The sequence below is a fragment of the Dinoponera quadriceps genome, unplaced genomic scaffold (assembly GCF_001313825.1).
Source record: "Dinoponera quadriceps isolate SergipeBrazil2010 unplaced genomic scaffold, ASM131382v1 scaffold2528, whole genome shotgun sequence".
NCBI lineage: Eukaryota > Metazoa > Arthropoda > Insecta > Hymenoptera > Formicidae > Dinoponera > Dinoponera quadriceps.
In genome coordinates, this window is record NW_014556547.1 from 1,392 (window position 1) to 17,391 (window position 16,000).

The 16,000-nt window shown below is 37.4% G+C and overlaps 1 protein-coding gene across 1 annotated transcript in view; it reads left to right on the forward strand.

Moving 5' to 3' along the window:
* Nucleotides 1-301: 301 nt before the first annotated feature.
* LOC106747839 (SH3 and multiple ankyrin repeat domains protein 1) overlaps nt 302-16,000 on the forward strand; it is a 124,899-nt gene continuing 109,200 nt past the window's right edge. Inside the window, exon 1 of the mRNA XM_014625766.1 lies at nt 302-364. The gene's annotated coding sequence lies outside the window, so the exon portion shown is untranslated. The remainder of the gene's footprint in view (nt 365-16,000) is intronic.

A 16,000-nucleotide genomic window follows, 5' to 3' on the forward strand; every position in this document is an offset into this window, starting at 1 on the left:
GTGGAGGTCAGCGTCATACTTTCTGCAATTTTATTGACGAAGGCGAAGCGTGGAGTGCACTTTCTTTACATAAAAAATTCCAGTTTCACCGCGACATCCTCGCCGTGTCGAAAATTTACGGTATTTTCCCCAGAGAGAGAGAGAGAGAGAGCGTACCTTTTCTTGTTCTCCCGATATTTTTCTTCTCTTCAGTCGACGACCGTGCGCGGGCGGTACTTCTATGGCGGAAGCATATCGTGCCAATAGATTACATCTACGGTAACGGTGAATTAGCAGTTGAAAGAGAATTTTCTCTTGTTGTAGATGCTCCGGTCGGCGGATCACCTTTTTCTGTATCCAAATGGCGAGTCGCACTCCGATTATGGTAAGTAAATCCCCTCTCTTTAATGCTAGTCTCCGAGATAAATTATTTATGATACGCGCTTACATGCACGTCACTGGTATCCATTTATCGACTCGGTAGTATCGATCGTTTTTCCACGAATTCACACCGATGAAAACATAATGGTGTGACTCTGCTTGCGTATTAACCATGTGTTCCCGTATATCCTGTGTATCCCGTGTGTAACCATATATTTTGCAACGTTAATGCTCTTAGTTCCTCATTCATCATGTTGATGAATGTCAAGATCATGTTGATTGATAACGTTAGAAGCGAGAAAATACATACTGAAAATTCTCGTAAAATATGATGAAATAAAAAGTCGCCTTCAAAATGACACTTGTAATCGATCGAGCGAAAATTCATAAAATAATCCGACAATTTTCTATTTCGAATAATCAATATCGAATAATTCATATTTCGAATAATCAATAGCTGTAATTTCGAATAATAAATAGCATAATAAATAGTAAAATTAATATGACAAAATTACATCGATAAACAATGCTACATATCGCGTTAATTTTACAGTTATTTATTTATATAGAAATAGATAGGTTGAAAAGTTCTCGGCATATCATAGAAATAGTCTCACAAATACATTCCTTTATACCAGGTGTAGAAGTATGAAACCGGATTTTCCCTATAGATGGTGCTAGCCATCAGTTTAGGGACCGTAAGACCGCTTCTGCAGCGCCATCACCTCCCTCTAACAGCTGACGAAGATTTTCAACACACAACAACCCAAGTTCCATACACCGGTATATTTTTCTATAATCTTAAACATGTCGAGTTTTGTGCCTACGAACTACTTGCGGTTTGCGGACAGCATTGGTTTTTTGTTATCATTTGAAGAAAACTGCTGCGCATCGAATGCTTGTCGAAGCTTACGGTGAACATACTCTTGGTAAAACACAGTGTTTCGAGTGGTTGAAAAAATTCAAAAGTGGTGATTTTGACGTGAGAAACGAAGAGCGTGGGAAACCACCGAAAAAGTTCGCAGACAACGAATTGCAAGCCTTATTGGATGAAGATGATTCTCAAACTCAAGAAGAACTCGCGGATGAATTGAATGTGACGCAGAAAGCTGTCTCAATTCGTTTGAAAGCCATGGGAAAGATTCAGAAAGTGGGAAAATGGGTTCCGCATGAACTGAATGAAAGACAGCAAGAAAATCGAAAAACCACTTGTGAAATGCTGCTCGACAGATACAAAAGAAAGTCCATCGTATCATGACAGGTGATGAAAAATGGATATATTTTGAGAATCCTAAGCGTCAGAAATCATGGGTGAATCCAGGCGAACCATCGACATCCACTGCAATCGCTTTGGAAAGAAGACAATTCTCTGTATTTGGTGGGATCAGGAGGGTGTAATCTATTATGAGCTGCTAAAACCTGGTGAAACCGTTAACACTGATCGCTACCAACAGCAAATGATCGATTTAAATCGCGTGAAAAATGACCGGAATATGGAAAAAGGCAACACAAAGTCATTTTGCTCCATGATAATGCCCCATCACACATAGCAAAACGGGTCAGGGAAACGATCGAAACGTTCAGTTGGGAAATACTAACGCATGCGGCTTATTCTCCAGACTTGGCTCTGTCCGATTATCATCTATTCGCATGAATGGGACACGCTCTCGCTGAACAACGCTTCAATTCGTATGAAAATGTACGAAAATAGCTCGATAGCTGGTTCGCTTCAAAAGAAGAAATGTTTTTTTGGCGTGGCATTCATAAACTGCCGGAGAGGTGGGAAAAATGTATAAATAGAAATGGACATTATTTTGAATTAAATATTTTTTATCATTTTCAAACAAGAGACGTGTAATTTTTACAAAAAAATTTCGGTTTCATACTTCTACACCTGGTAAATACAAAGAAATATTTTAAAATTTAATAACTGTCCTAAGAACTTATTTATTTATTTCCAAGAAATAAAAAAGAGATCTCGTTATGCGGTTTCCTTCTCAACTTTTAATATACTAAAATGATATAATAGAATTAAAAATATTCAAATTTCGATTAAAATATAAGGCGTCCTGATAATTCTAAATTCGAATGGTCCTGTAATCGGAACTGATCTGCCGAAAAAATAACGCCTTAACTGTTGCACTGAAGTGAAAAAAAATTTCATACATAAAACTTTAAATGCGTTTTTCTTGAGATCATGTTTTCGTAGTTATTATATAAGATTTCGTCGATATTCTTTCTAAGAAAATCCTGAACCTATTAACCTTAACTTTTTTATGTCTCCAATGCATGTAACCTGTACAGGGTGTTGTAAAATCAGAGTAGTATGCTAGGTTACCGCTATAAGGGTATGGAATGAAAGAGTGTGAGCGCGCGCGCGCGACCGGCCCGAGTTCACGCGGCGCGCTTTCACTCTCTTATGTGTGTTCTTGTAGCGGCAATCTGGCATACTGCTCTGTATATTGATGCAACATCCTGTACATGTAATTAATACATGTGACTGTTTAAAGATGCGTCCTCTAATTTTTTGTATTAGGCTATTCAAAGATGTAGGGAATCAAAATCCTCAATACTTTGGCAAAATTATTTTTAACGTAGAAGCATTACTTCTAATAAAATCTTTCATGCTTTCTGCTTTATTTTATAATTTCCAGATAATAAGTTTTAAATTATATACAAATGTATTATAAATAAATTAGTTCTCTTTCTGAAATCTTGAATATTGATTACAAAAGCATGATTTTAAGAAGAATATATTTACAGTTTTTACGTACGAAATTTCTTTACGATTCTTTAGCGATTATATTTAATATTTTTTTGTTTTTATATATAAAAGTACAAAAAAATATTAAAATATAATAGCTGATTGGAAATTTTGTATATAAAATTTTATTTTTTATTATAGTATATAAAACTTTTATTTTATTATTTTTCAAATAAAATCATCGATGCTTTTTTTTACTTCCTCGGGAGATCGAAAGTGCAAAAGCCAAGATGATATAGCGACCGGAAAAGGTCATATTCTGAAGAGGCGAGGTCTGGAGAATACGCCGCATGAGGGAGAATTTCCCAACTCAAGTTGGAGATAACTTCCATCGTCACTTTTGTGTGGCCGCGCGTTGTCGTTCAACAAAATCATCTGCCTATTTCCAATACCGGTAAAAGTCTTTTTTTCAATCGTATTACTTAATTTTATCATTTGCTCCTAGTAACATTTAGAAGTAACAGTTTCACCGGATTTGAGCACCTCGCAATAAATAACACCTTTAAAATCCCATCAAATATATAACATTTTTTTCGAGTGAATGTTCTGTCTCGCAGTACTTGTTGATGATTGATCTAGATAAACCCATGACTTTCGTCTCTTAAGATTGTCATACAATATTCATTTTTCATCCCCAGTCACAATTATATGCAAAAAGTTCTTTTGTTTAAATCGTCACGGGAGGGACATTGCCGTGTCACAGCGTCGAATTTTGTTTTCAGGAGTAAGGTTGTGAGGAACCCAACGATCTTCCTTCCGTATTCTTCCGAGCTTCTTTAAACTATATAGATAGATATAGAATAGATAGATATAGAAATAGCCTGTTGAGTGACTCCCAGTTCTTCAGCAAGCTCCTTTTACGTTTGACAAGGATTTTTGTTGAGTAATTCCTTCAATTCCTCATCTTCAATTGTCCAGGGCGTTCTTCATCCTGGAAATCAAAATTTCCATCCCGAAACTTCTAGAACCACTTTTTACATATGTCATAGGACACAGCATTCTCGCCTATGGCCGAACAAATCATTTCTTGTGCTTCTGCAGCAATTTTTTTTTAAGTTGAAATGCGAGAAGGAGACAATGCTCAGGGCTGTTTTTCGAATGACATTGTTTTTACCACTATTTCTTGAGGTTATGTCAATAGTACCATATATTATAGCTAATTTTAAAACTTAGAAATGACACTTTAAAACGACTATTCGGCAAGAAAGATTTCAATTTGAATGAATGCTGTAGTCGATTTAATGTAGGGGTCAAGAATTAATTTACACAATAATACAACATTTTTATATTTTTATTTCAAAATTATAGCATTTATTATGCTGCTATGTGGAGTTCAAAGTTAACCTTGCGAAATAGCAGTAAGTTGGCTCGAGAGATATCTCCACTTACAATTATCTGAAACAAAGCAACTAAATATTTTTATAATTTGTAAAAGTTTTGCCACGTTTGATACTAACATCAATATATAGGAATACTAAATTTAAAGAAACTTTTTCAAGTCCTGTGTTAGCCCAAATAAAACCGAAGTCATATAAAAATCAAGATGTAAGGTTACTGAAATATTGAAATAAGATTTCATTAACATTCCGATAATATTATAATATAAGGTTATGTTATAAGGTTAATGTATACCAATAACATTTTCATTAAAATGTGTAAGATTGTAACCTCTCTATATAATCTTACTGCAATGATCAGTGTTGTGAGGATATCAGATTAAAATACAAAATATCTCATAAAATATTTATTTTTTTAATATGAAAAGTCGAGAGTTTATGTAAAATATGTAAGAGGAAATAAAAGAATTATACGGTCTCGTATAGATAGAGCATAATTACACTTTGCAAGTGCACCGATGCAAATATGAAAAATTCGCAAGTGGATAGAGAGAGAGAGAGAGAGTTCTTCTACAATTTTTTCTATTTTTAACGAGGCAGCTATTATTCACGGCTGTGCTATCTGAGTATAAATAACATGCAGAAGGATTACATATATAATTGATTTCTATATTCGAACTTTCTATCCTCTTTCAGACAAAATGTCGATATGTTCTTCAGTTAGAGAAAATTTTACAGCATACAATAATAGAATCTGGTTCTAATTACGGGACGCACGAGACTCTATATACATAAAACAGAAAGCTACGTGCGTGCTTCGTTTGCGTGTTTAATTTTATTTGATGTGAATGATATTTACTGAAATACCTGCATCGAATTTACTCGTACAGCGTGTATGAAGGGTAGGAGATTTAAAATCGAGCAATATTGAGCGCAGTTAATCATAATAGATTTCATTCATAGATTTAGCTCGAAACATTCGGGCGGCACATTTCGAACGTAGTTGATAGCGATCGGCGGACATCGGCGGAATTCTAATCGGCACTGGTGCGACGCTGATGTGTCTAATGTACGAAGCGATTCGCACAGATTGTGCGTACGAATAAACGCGTGTATACGCGGATAAAGCGCGTCGCGCGCATTCTCGCGCATGAGTCAGACAAATGGAATTTCGTGATACACGATACCGAACCGAACCTTACCGAACCGCAGCGGTATATTAACACCCGCGGACCGGGTAGCTCTCCTTACTCGTTGGCTGCGTTAGAAGTCTCACCGGTGTTTCGAATGTAGGAACCGATGCGTGGAGAAGTGAGCGCGAACTCAGAGCGATAAGGACCGACGATTCATTTTTCGCAATGCTGGCGGTTCAGCTGGCGTGCGTTCTATATGAATATCGGACCGGAAAGAAATCCGAGACACGCGGCTGGGAAGGAGAAATATACCGAGCTCGTATTGATGCACGGATAATAATTCGATGAAAGTTGCTCGTCACGTATAACAAAGAAAATAGTCACATCCTTGACGTTCCTGTGTTTTCTCCGTACATGAAAAAAATTTTGCGGTGATTTTATCGTAGAAATACTACAGAAATTGCTGTAAAATTTTCTCTAACTGAGGAACATATCGACATTTTGTCTGAAAGGGGATAGAAAGTTCGAATATAGAAATCAATTATATATGTAATCCTTCTGCATGTTATTTATACTCAGATAGCACAGCCGTGAATAAAAGTTTATAGAAAAATACATTTTGATGAATACTTACAGAATTAGAAGAGAAAAATGAATATCTTGAAGAATTAACTTCAATCAAATTCGTCTTGAAATATTCCTCACAAATCCATTATAACGAATCCATCGCGACACGATACTTTGAATACTTTGAGAATTTCTAAGAAATTACTTATGTTTTGTTTATTAAAATTACTTTTTGCAATTTTGTTTAGAAGATATTTGTGTTTCTTTCAATATTTAATGTATACATTATTAAAATTTAAATTTTCTTCACGAATAAATTTATTGCAAATTATATTTCGATAAGGAACCCATGTAAAAAGAAATATTATATTGACCTATTTGACTATTAGTGAAGAACCGATTAAATACTATTAGTTTTCAATCATTTTCAGTCGTTTTTCGCTAGTAGTTGAATAGTTCAATCTCTTTTCCTTACGGCGATCAACCCAATAAGGCGGGCATCCCAATAAGGTTACGATAACCTTAAACTGTAAAATAATAACGTTCCACAGAGACTAATAAATTTGCCATAAACCATAAAGTAACGTGAAAATACCTTCATATCACATCAACATCCTAATAAAATTATGGTAATCTTAAATTGTAAGATAGTAATCATCGGATTACATCATTACGGATGCTAATAAATCCGGATAATAATTAATCTCTCAGTAACACGGAAAAATTTGTTTAAACCCATTCCATTAATATTCCAGAAACTTTTAACGTAACGTTATATTAATATTTATACATGTCAGAGATCTTCTAATCTTGATAAAAAATATTTTATATCAGGTTGGTCACAAAGTCTTTTCGTATTTTAAGTCACTCTACTTGGTGCATCTGCATTCAAAGCAAATCACGAAAGGGAGAGGAAAGGGTGATTGTTTTGAATTTTTCTAACCTCGCCGCACTGTTTCAAACGGAGAACGCCTGTGACCTATTGTGAGTTTACAAAAAAATCGCAAAATGAGGCTTTCAAAGCAACAAATTAGGCCAATCTTGTTGTACGAGTTTAAAAAGAGCACGTGATTACCGTCAGGTCATGCCAATTTTAGTTTGGAAAATCTCGAAATGCTGATTTTAACTTGGAGGACGAATTCAGATCCGGAAGGCCTTTGTCAATCATCGACAAAAAGCGCTTACGAAGCAGATTCAAAGAAACTGCGGATATTACGATTCGCGAGCTCGAGGCAGAATCTGGGGTAGCTCACGGAACCATCATCAACAACCTCCACCAACTTGGCTTTGTGTCAAAATTGGACAAGTGGGTGCCGCATACATTGAGCGAAAGCAACAAGCTTTTCCAAATACGTTACGTTACTCAACCGACATCGCAACGAATCTTTTCTTGGTTGATTGATTACGTGCGACGAAAAATGGATCTTCTATGATAATATGGTACGAAAACGAAATTGATGTGAACTTCATCCGAAAATTGGCTTCGGAGACGTCCGAGAAAGCCAACCCGACGAGGAAGAGCCATTCGAAAGAGAAGTCGGTAAGGACTCCAGAAATTATCGAAAGGGTTCAAAAGCTCATTTCAGAGGATCCAGGGCTGTCTCTAACGATATTGACAAAAATATTGGGTGTGAGTGATATTACAATGCATCGAATTGCTGAAGAGGATCTACGCTTCAAGTCCCTATGTAATGAAAGTTCGACAAATACTCTTCGAGGCTGCCAAGATGAACAGAGTTGCTCGCTGTAATTTGCTTCTATATTCGTTGAAAAACGAAGCTGCGGAACGCATAAGGTTTTTTCGGACGACAAAATTTTTCCTGTCGATACTAACGTGAATCGAAGGTTGACCGTTGGCTCGCCCACGACCCCGAAGATGTCCCCATAATAATTAGGACGAAGTTTCCGGCCTCTGTTCACGTCCTAGGCGTCGTCTCCAGGATCGTGTCATGTCGTCACATTTCTTTCAAAGGAAAGAAACCGTCACAAAAAAGGTTTATTTACGCTTATTTTGACGAGGGTAGTAAAGTCGTGGTTAGATATCGTGGCCGCCGGGAGGCCGTCTTCTAGCAGGACGGCGCGCCAGCGCACACAAGTAACTTAGTTCAAAACTGGCTGTCGGATAATGTGGACATGTTTTGGTTGATGAAATTCTGGCCTCCGAACGGTCCAGATTTGAATCTTTTTGATGGATTTATGTGGCAGACCTTGTATTCATATTTTTTAATTTCATAAATATATTTTTATTGTTAATATAGAGTATAAATAGCTTACAAAAGGATTTCCTATTCAATTCCTATATCGGTAGTAACAAATAAAATTTTGCCGATTTCATAAATCATAAATTCGAATCTTTCTTTACTTCCCTTAATTTATCGCATTTCACCTTCCGTGTTTTATATGTTATTCACGCTTTAGAAACTAGAGCATGTTATTAGAAAATGTATTACGTTCTTTAGCAATTTGCTGTCAATAAACTTTACTGATAGTGTATTCCTGCACTATTAGAAAACAGAGTATATTTGAAATAACTTTTATACGAGAATAGTCATGACATTTTTTTTACATAGCGACAATTAAGCGACAAATAGCGATATATTATAGGATTTAACCAGGATTTATTTGATACTAATTATGTTCAGTTGAGAGAAATATCAAAGAGCTACATTCTCATTTTTTTTGTTTATACGAATTCGAATAAATATGAATACTTTTAAATTACGCGAGCGGTCGTAACAACAGCGCTCGAAGGAATTCGAAAGGTATAAAAAAGTGCAGTACCAGAAGATCTCCCGTGGCACTGACAGCAGCATGCCTCATGCACGACTTCAATCTGCCGCCGTTGGCTGCCAGGAACATTCTGTCGTGACCTGTCAGGTTCGCATGCCAATGTTCTCGCTCCTGACATGTCTAACGTACGTACTGCACCGGGTGCATGGGAATCTGATTAAAGCTTTATTCCTATATGTCCTTATTACATATATTTAATATTTAATTTATTACATTAGAGACAAATTAAAGCAACTTTATATATAAATATATAACTATTGTATGTAAATATATTAAAAACGTATATAAATATTGATATTGTTAATAAAATATATATGTTAATAATATTGTGTGTGTGTTTAAATTTTACATATATGATCGTTAAAATAGTATAAAATTTTTGCCAAAATGAAATGATAAAATCGCGCATAATTTTATCATTATGTATTATATGACAAATCTACTTTTATAAGAACGAATTGAAAAATATAAATTGTGAATTCGATCACATTACGCGCCCGTAGATGATAAAATGAGAGAAAAGGATGCGAGAGAATAGAGAAAGGAGGAACGAGAAAGAGAAAGAGAGAGGGGGGAGAGAGAGAAAAAGGGGGAGTGTGGGAAGGAGAGGAGAAGAGAGGAGGAGCGAGAGATAGATAGATAGATAGATAGATAGATAGAGAGAGAGAGAGAGAGAGAGAGAGAGAGAGAGAGAGAGAGAGAGAGAGAAGCAGAAGAACGATGCGGGGGGCATGTCCGCCACCGGCGTCGTGGCGTGTATCGCATTTAATTAGCCACCATATGCGGCAATTAATTAAGAATTTCTCGCGTTATTGATGGTTTCACCTGGGGTGTCCATTAGTCGCTCCAACGATGCGCCGTTTTCGAACTGCTATATTCATCTTTTTGCGTAGCGTGGCGCATGCTTTTCTACTAATCTATTTATCCGGATGACGTATCGGCTACTTCGCCAACAATTAATGTTTGCGTCCCACTGGCCATTGTCCTCCAATAACTGTAAAGAATTTTTATATCTTTTCTTGTGTTTCTGTTTTTTCTCATTAATCCTCGCGAAGTCTGCAAAAGAGTAAAGACCGCGCGTTCTCTCCGAAAGCTACGGATTACTAATTATTGCATCCATCGTTATTCTAATTATTACATTTATTTGCGGTGTTAATGACACTGTATTTTTCTCGCTTTCACCGGCGCAGAAACCAGCAGAAAAAGAGAGGATACGCGACGCGACAGAAATTTTTTCTGAAAAATTCGGTTCTGAAAAATTCGATTTATCTTAACGCGCCGAGCAGACGTGATACAAACAAGATGCAAGATGCCGTCGAATAGAAAATTCTGCCTCATATAGAAAATTCTAATTACCCGCTGAACCATGGCGAAATCTTTCGGTCCGCGGTTCCTTGTACTTCTACTCGAAATAACGCAATAAATAATTACAACAATAATTTCCTCCAATGTTGTGAAAAACTAATATAAGTAGACACATATATATCGTACATACCAGGTGTAGAAGTTTGAAACCGGAATTTTTTTGTAAAAATTACACGTCTGTTGTTTGAAAATGATAAAAAATATTTAATTCAAAATAATGTCCATTTCTATTTATATATTTTTCCCACCTCTCCGGCAGTTTATGAATGCCACGCCAAAAAAACATTTCTTCTTTTGAAGCGAACCAGCTATCGAGCCATTTTCGTACATTTTCATACGAATTGAAGCGTTGTTCAGCGAGAGCGTATCCCATTGATGCGAATAGATGATAATCGGACAGAGCCAAGTCTGGAGAATAAGCCGCATGCGTTAGTATTTCCTAACTGAACGCCTCGATCGTTTCCCTGACCCGTTTTGCTGTGTGTGATGGGGCATTATCATGGAGCAAAATGACTTTGTGTTGCCTTTTTCCATATTCCGGTCGTTTTTCACGCGATTTAAATCGATCATTTGCTGTTGGTAGCGATCAGTGTTCACGGTACGGTTTCACCAGGTTAATAGATTACACCCTTCTGATCCCACCAAATACAGAGAATTGTCTTCTTTCCAAAGCGATTGCAGTGGATGTCGATGGTTCGCCTGGATTCACCCATGATTTCTGACGCTTAGGATTCTCAAAATATATCCATTTTTCATCACCTGTCATGATACGATGGACTTTCTTTTGTCGAGCAGCATTTCACAAGTGGTTTTTCGATTTTCTTGCTGTCTTTCATTCAGTCCATGCGGAACACATTTTCCCACTTTCTGAATCTTTCCCATGGCTTTCAAACGAATTGAGACAGCTTTCTGCGTCACATTCAATTCATCCGCGAGTTCTTGTTGAGTTTGAGTATCATCTTCATCCAATAAGGCTTGCAATTCGTTGTCTGCGAACTTTTTCGGTGGTTTCCCACGCTCTACGTTTCTCACGTCAAAATCACCACTTTTGAATTTTTTCAACCACTCGAAACACTGTGTTTTACCAAGAGCATGTTCACCGTAAGCTTCGACAAACATTCGATGCGCAGCAGTTTTCTTCAAATGATAACAAAAGACCAATGCTGTCCGCAAATCGTAGTTCGTAGGCACAAAACTCGACATGTTTAAGGTTATAGAAAAATATACCGGTGTATGGAACTTGGGTTGTTGTGTGTTGAAAATCTTCGTCAGCTGTTAGAGGGAGATGATGGCGTTGCAGAAGCGGTCTTACGGTCTCTAAATTGATGGCTAGCACCATCTATAGGGAAATTCCGGTTTCATACTTCTACACCTGGTAATCATATATAATTATTTTTTTCCCGGAATTTTTGGACGTCCAAAGCGTTCTCCATTGAAAAAGCTGGTACGACCACATTTAAACTCAGCAGCCCAAGTTTTTATTATGGAAAACGAAGGAAATGTTTCGCTTTATATCATGTCTAACTCGGCTTTGATTTTGGTTGGCGATTTTCCTTTCAAGTGGAGGAATTTTATCACAGAAATATACCTGATTTTTTCCATTGTTAATAAACTGTAGCAGCCTGGGAAAAAATATTATATATAATCATATAAAATTATATATTATTATATACAATCATATGTAATTTATGTATGAATTTTGTCTCTAAATGAAATTCATGTATGAGCATTAGGATGATTGCTGAGACTGTAAACGCCGATAAAGAAACTGTCAGAAAAGTTTTACATGACGAATTGAACATGAAGAAAGTCTGTGCGAAGTTGGTCCCAAAAAATTTGACCCTTGACCAAAAGTTCGTTCCGTTAACAGATCTGCTCAGATTTTCTTGAGAGGTTAGATGAAGAGCCTGAATTGATGGAAAACATCTACACTTGCGATGAAAACTGGATATTCCAATACGATGTTGAAACTAAGCGGCAATCCATGCACTGGAAAACTGCTGCATCCCCAAGAATGAAAAAAGCAAGGATGTCGAAATAAAAATTTAAAGCCATGCTAATCTTTTTTTTTGACATCAACGGCATCGTGATGACTGAATGGGTTCCAGAGGGTCAAACTGTAAACCAAACTTACTATTTGAAAGTTTTGGCAATACTGCGAGAGCGAGTTCGTAAGAAACGGCCGAAGTTGTAGAAAAACAAGTCGTTGATCTTGCACCAGGACAATGCACCTGCCCATAACGCGCTGTCTATGAAGCGTTATTTAGCCGCTAGAGGCACTCCAGTGCTCGAACACGCGCCGTACTCACCTGATTTAATACCCTGTGACTTTTTCCTGTTTCCAAAGATCAAGTCTGTCTAAAAAGGAACCCGGTTCGAGTCGATGGAAGAGGTGAAGCGAAAATCGGCGGAGCTCCTAAATACACTTACAAAAGAAGACTTCCAGCATTGCTTTGACCAGTGGAAAAAACGAATGGAACGGTGTGTGGCGAGGGGAGGGGAGTACATTGAAGGGGAGCATTCGATTGTAGAATAATTTTTAAAATAAAACTCTTTTTCATAAGCAGTCTCGTTATTTAATAGCCAGACCTCGTATATCTTATTCAAAGTATTGTCCTTCGGAAACTACAACCTTTTCCCACTTTTCGGGTAACAAATGGATTCCGCGGTAGAAAAATTCAGGTTCTTTCGAGGTGATCCAGTCATCGAGACATTTTTTGATATCTTTGAAAGAACTGATGTGCTTCTCAGAAAGGCCATGCTGTATCAAAGGAAACAAATGATAATCTGAAGGAGCAACATCTGGTGAATGGGGCAGGTGGGGTAAGACATTCCATTCAAGGGTCTCAAGATGTCTTGGTGTTGCAACATAAAGACATGGGATTTTCATAAAGAAGAATAATTTTGTTGTGTCTTTTGGCGTATTGCGGGCGTTTTTCTTTGAGCGTCTGATTCAAATTTAATAATTGTTGTCGATAGCGTTTAGCATTCATGGTTTGATTCGGTTGTAGCAACTCATAATATATTATGCCGACTTGATCCCACCAGAAGCACAGCCTGACCTTCTTTTCATGAATATCCTATTTTGGCGTTAATGTTGATGGTTCGCCAGGACGCACCCATGATTTCTTGCGCTTACGATTGTCGTAACGAATCCATTTTCATCGCCAGTCACAATTCGATGGAAAAACGACTTCCGTTTTTGTCTTTGAAGCAGCAATTCACAAATGGTTAAATGTTTTGCAATGTCTCTTTCTCTTAATTCATGTGGTACCCAGTTCCCTAACTTCTGGATCACTCCCATTACTTTTAAACGTTTGCTAACAGTTAACTCATCGACATTTAGTGTTTCCGACAACTCTTTGAGCGTCTGACGTGAATCCTCTTCCAGTAACATCTCCAATTCTCCATCTTCGAACTTTTTCGGCTAACCAGAGCGCTCTTTGTCAAAAAGATGTCAGAATGACCTAAAAATTTAGGTGTAGACGTTTGTTAGTGTCATCTGTCGGACTGAAATAGAACTATGAAGTAAATCTTGCTCTTTTTTAGTCAAGCTAAAAAATTTCAATTGACCCTTGTATTGCGATAAAATTGAAATTTATTGAAATTATTGGCTACCTTTTGTTTGGAACAAATTTTATTTAAAAAAATTGATTTCCAATTTTTGATTTTGAATTGATTTCTAAACGAAAAACGAAAGAATACGAGAAGTTGTATGGTTGACGATTTTTCTTTTTTCCTCAGTTTCTCAATTTTTTGCACAAATAACAATGTTACTTAGCAAAAAATTGAGAAACCGAGGAAAAAAGAAAAATCGTCAACCATATAGCTTCTCGTATTCTTTCATTTTTTATTCGTGATGAAGCGGTCTCGGTGATTTAGATACACTGTAAACTTTTTTGCACGAGCTTCATTTAAGCTCGAAGGAAATTAGTATATACAAGATTTTTAGCCAGTGAATTTTCAGCTTGGAATTGCAATTATAGAAATAATCCACGCTTCCTTCGTAATATCAGTTGATCTGCGAAACGTGGAGACTGGACCAGATATTGGAAGTTCACTCGCTCATCATCACCGCCGCAATATGCGCAATCCGTCCTTTTACCTTCGCTAAACATTGAGCGAATAGATTTCCGTGAAAGAGAAAGAGGAAAAGAGCAGTCCTTACACCTTCGTGAACCGATCAGCTGATTCTCTTGATTGCACCGATCAGCCACTCTCGTGCATCGCTGTCGGTTCAACCTGAGGCGACCGTCGAGCATAGTTGTTTGAAATAGATGACCGTACTCTCGACCAAAGAGAAAGAGAGAGAGAGAGAGAGAGAGCAGAAAAAGGGAAGAGAAAGAGAGAGAGAGAGAGAGAGAGAGAGAACGAGAAAAGAAGGAAAAGGAAGATTAAACTGAAACGGAGAAGCGATCACAGAGAGAGAGAGAGAGAGAGAGAGAGAGAGAGAGAGAGATGCGAGGCTACAGCGTGACACGTCATGATCGGTAGAAAGAATCTCGTCCTGGAACCCGGAAACGCCGTGACTAACAACTCGGTATCACGAAGGTGGAAGGAAAAGCCTGGGGACCTGTTCGCAGAGTGGGTATCTTTCCCCTCCTGGGGTCCAGGGGGTCATCAACCATCGGCCGTCATGGCGGGCAGGGGTTCGCGTATTATTATGACCACATCTAATTGAAACTCTACGCGGCTCCTCTCAACCAGGCCGACCGAGGACATCTTGGCTCCACTTTGCTTCGCTTTGTCCCGCCGCGACAGTTCTCTGCAGCCGCGCGTATTAAGACAAAGGAAATAAACTCGTTAATAAATCCCGAGGCATCGAGGTGTTTTTAATGAGAATTCAGTTCGGACGCGCAGTTCGCCGCCGAAGCCCCGGGTAGACCGAACGGCTTTCCTCTGCTCGACGAAATATCATCTTGTCAAACGATCTTGCTCGCCGCCGCCTTCTTTGTCTTTTATCTTGATGTAATAAGATGAGGCGGGGAGCTTAATAGTCCTGACTAATTCGAATAAATAGTGAAGTAATAACAAAATATTATTACATGTTGTAGAAATTCTATACGTTAAAATATCCTTAACGAACAGACCTTATTAACTTATATTGATTGAAATTTTGTCTAAATGTAACCTAATATAATTTTATCACATTTTCTACCCACTATTTCAAACAAGTCTCTGTAGCCAATTATCCCTGGTTTTTCCTACGCTGTTTCATTTCTAATTAATTACAGTGTAAAAAATTGACAATGGAGATATAGGGATATAGGATTGAAAATTTATAATGGAGATATAGGGATATAGGATATAGGATATAGATATAAGGTGTACGAATTAACTCTCGGCCTATTTAAATGAAAATTAACGTTTATTTATACAAACTCAGAATACACTTTAATCAACAAAGGCAATCTCCAACGGCATCTACACATTTTTGCCATCTTTCAGATAAGTAACGAATTCCCTCTCGGTAAAAGGATGCCGGTTTAGAGTCAATAGTGGTATGGATCATTGATTATAAGAAAATGCCCTCGAAAAATGTAAGTTCGCTTAATTTGGAAAAGGTTAACAATCGAGATATTACTCGCTCAGCTGGATAATTCAACGAACGTTTCTCGTACTTTCCTCGTATTTTCATCATATTGCTGCTTCGAGATGAAAGTCTGAAGAGACGAGCGTAATCC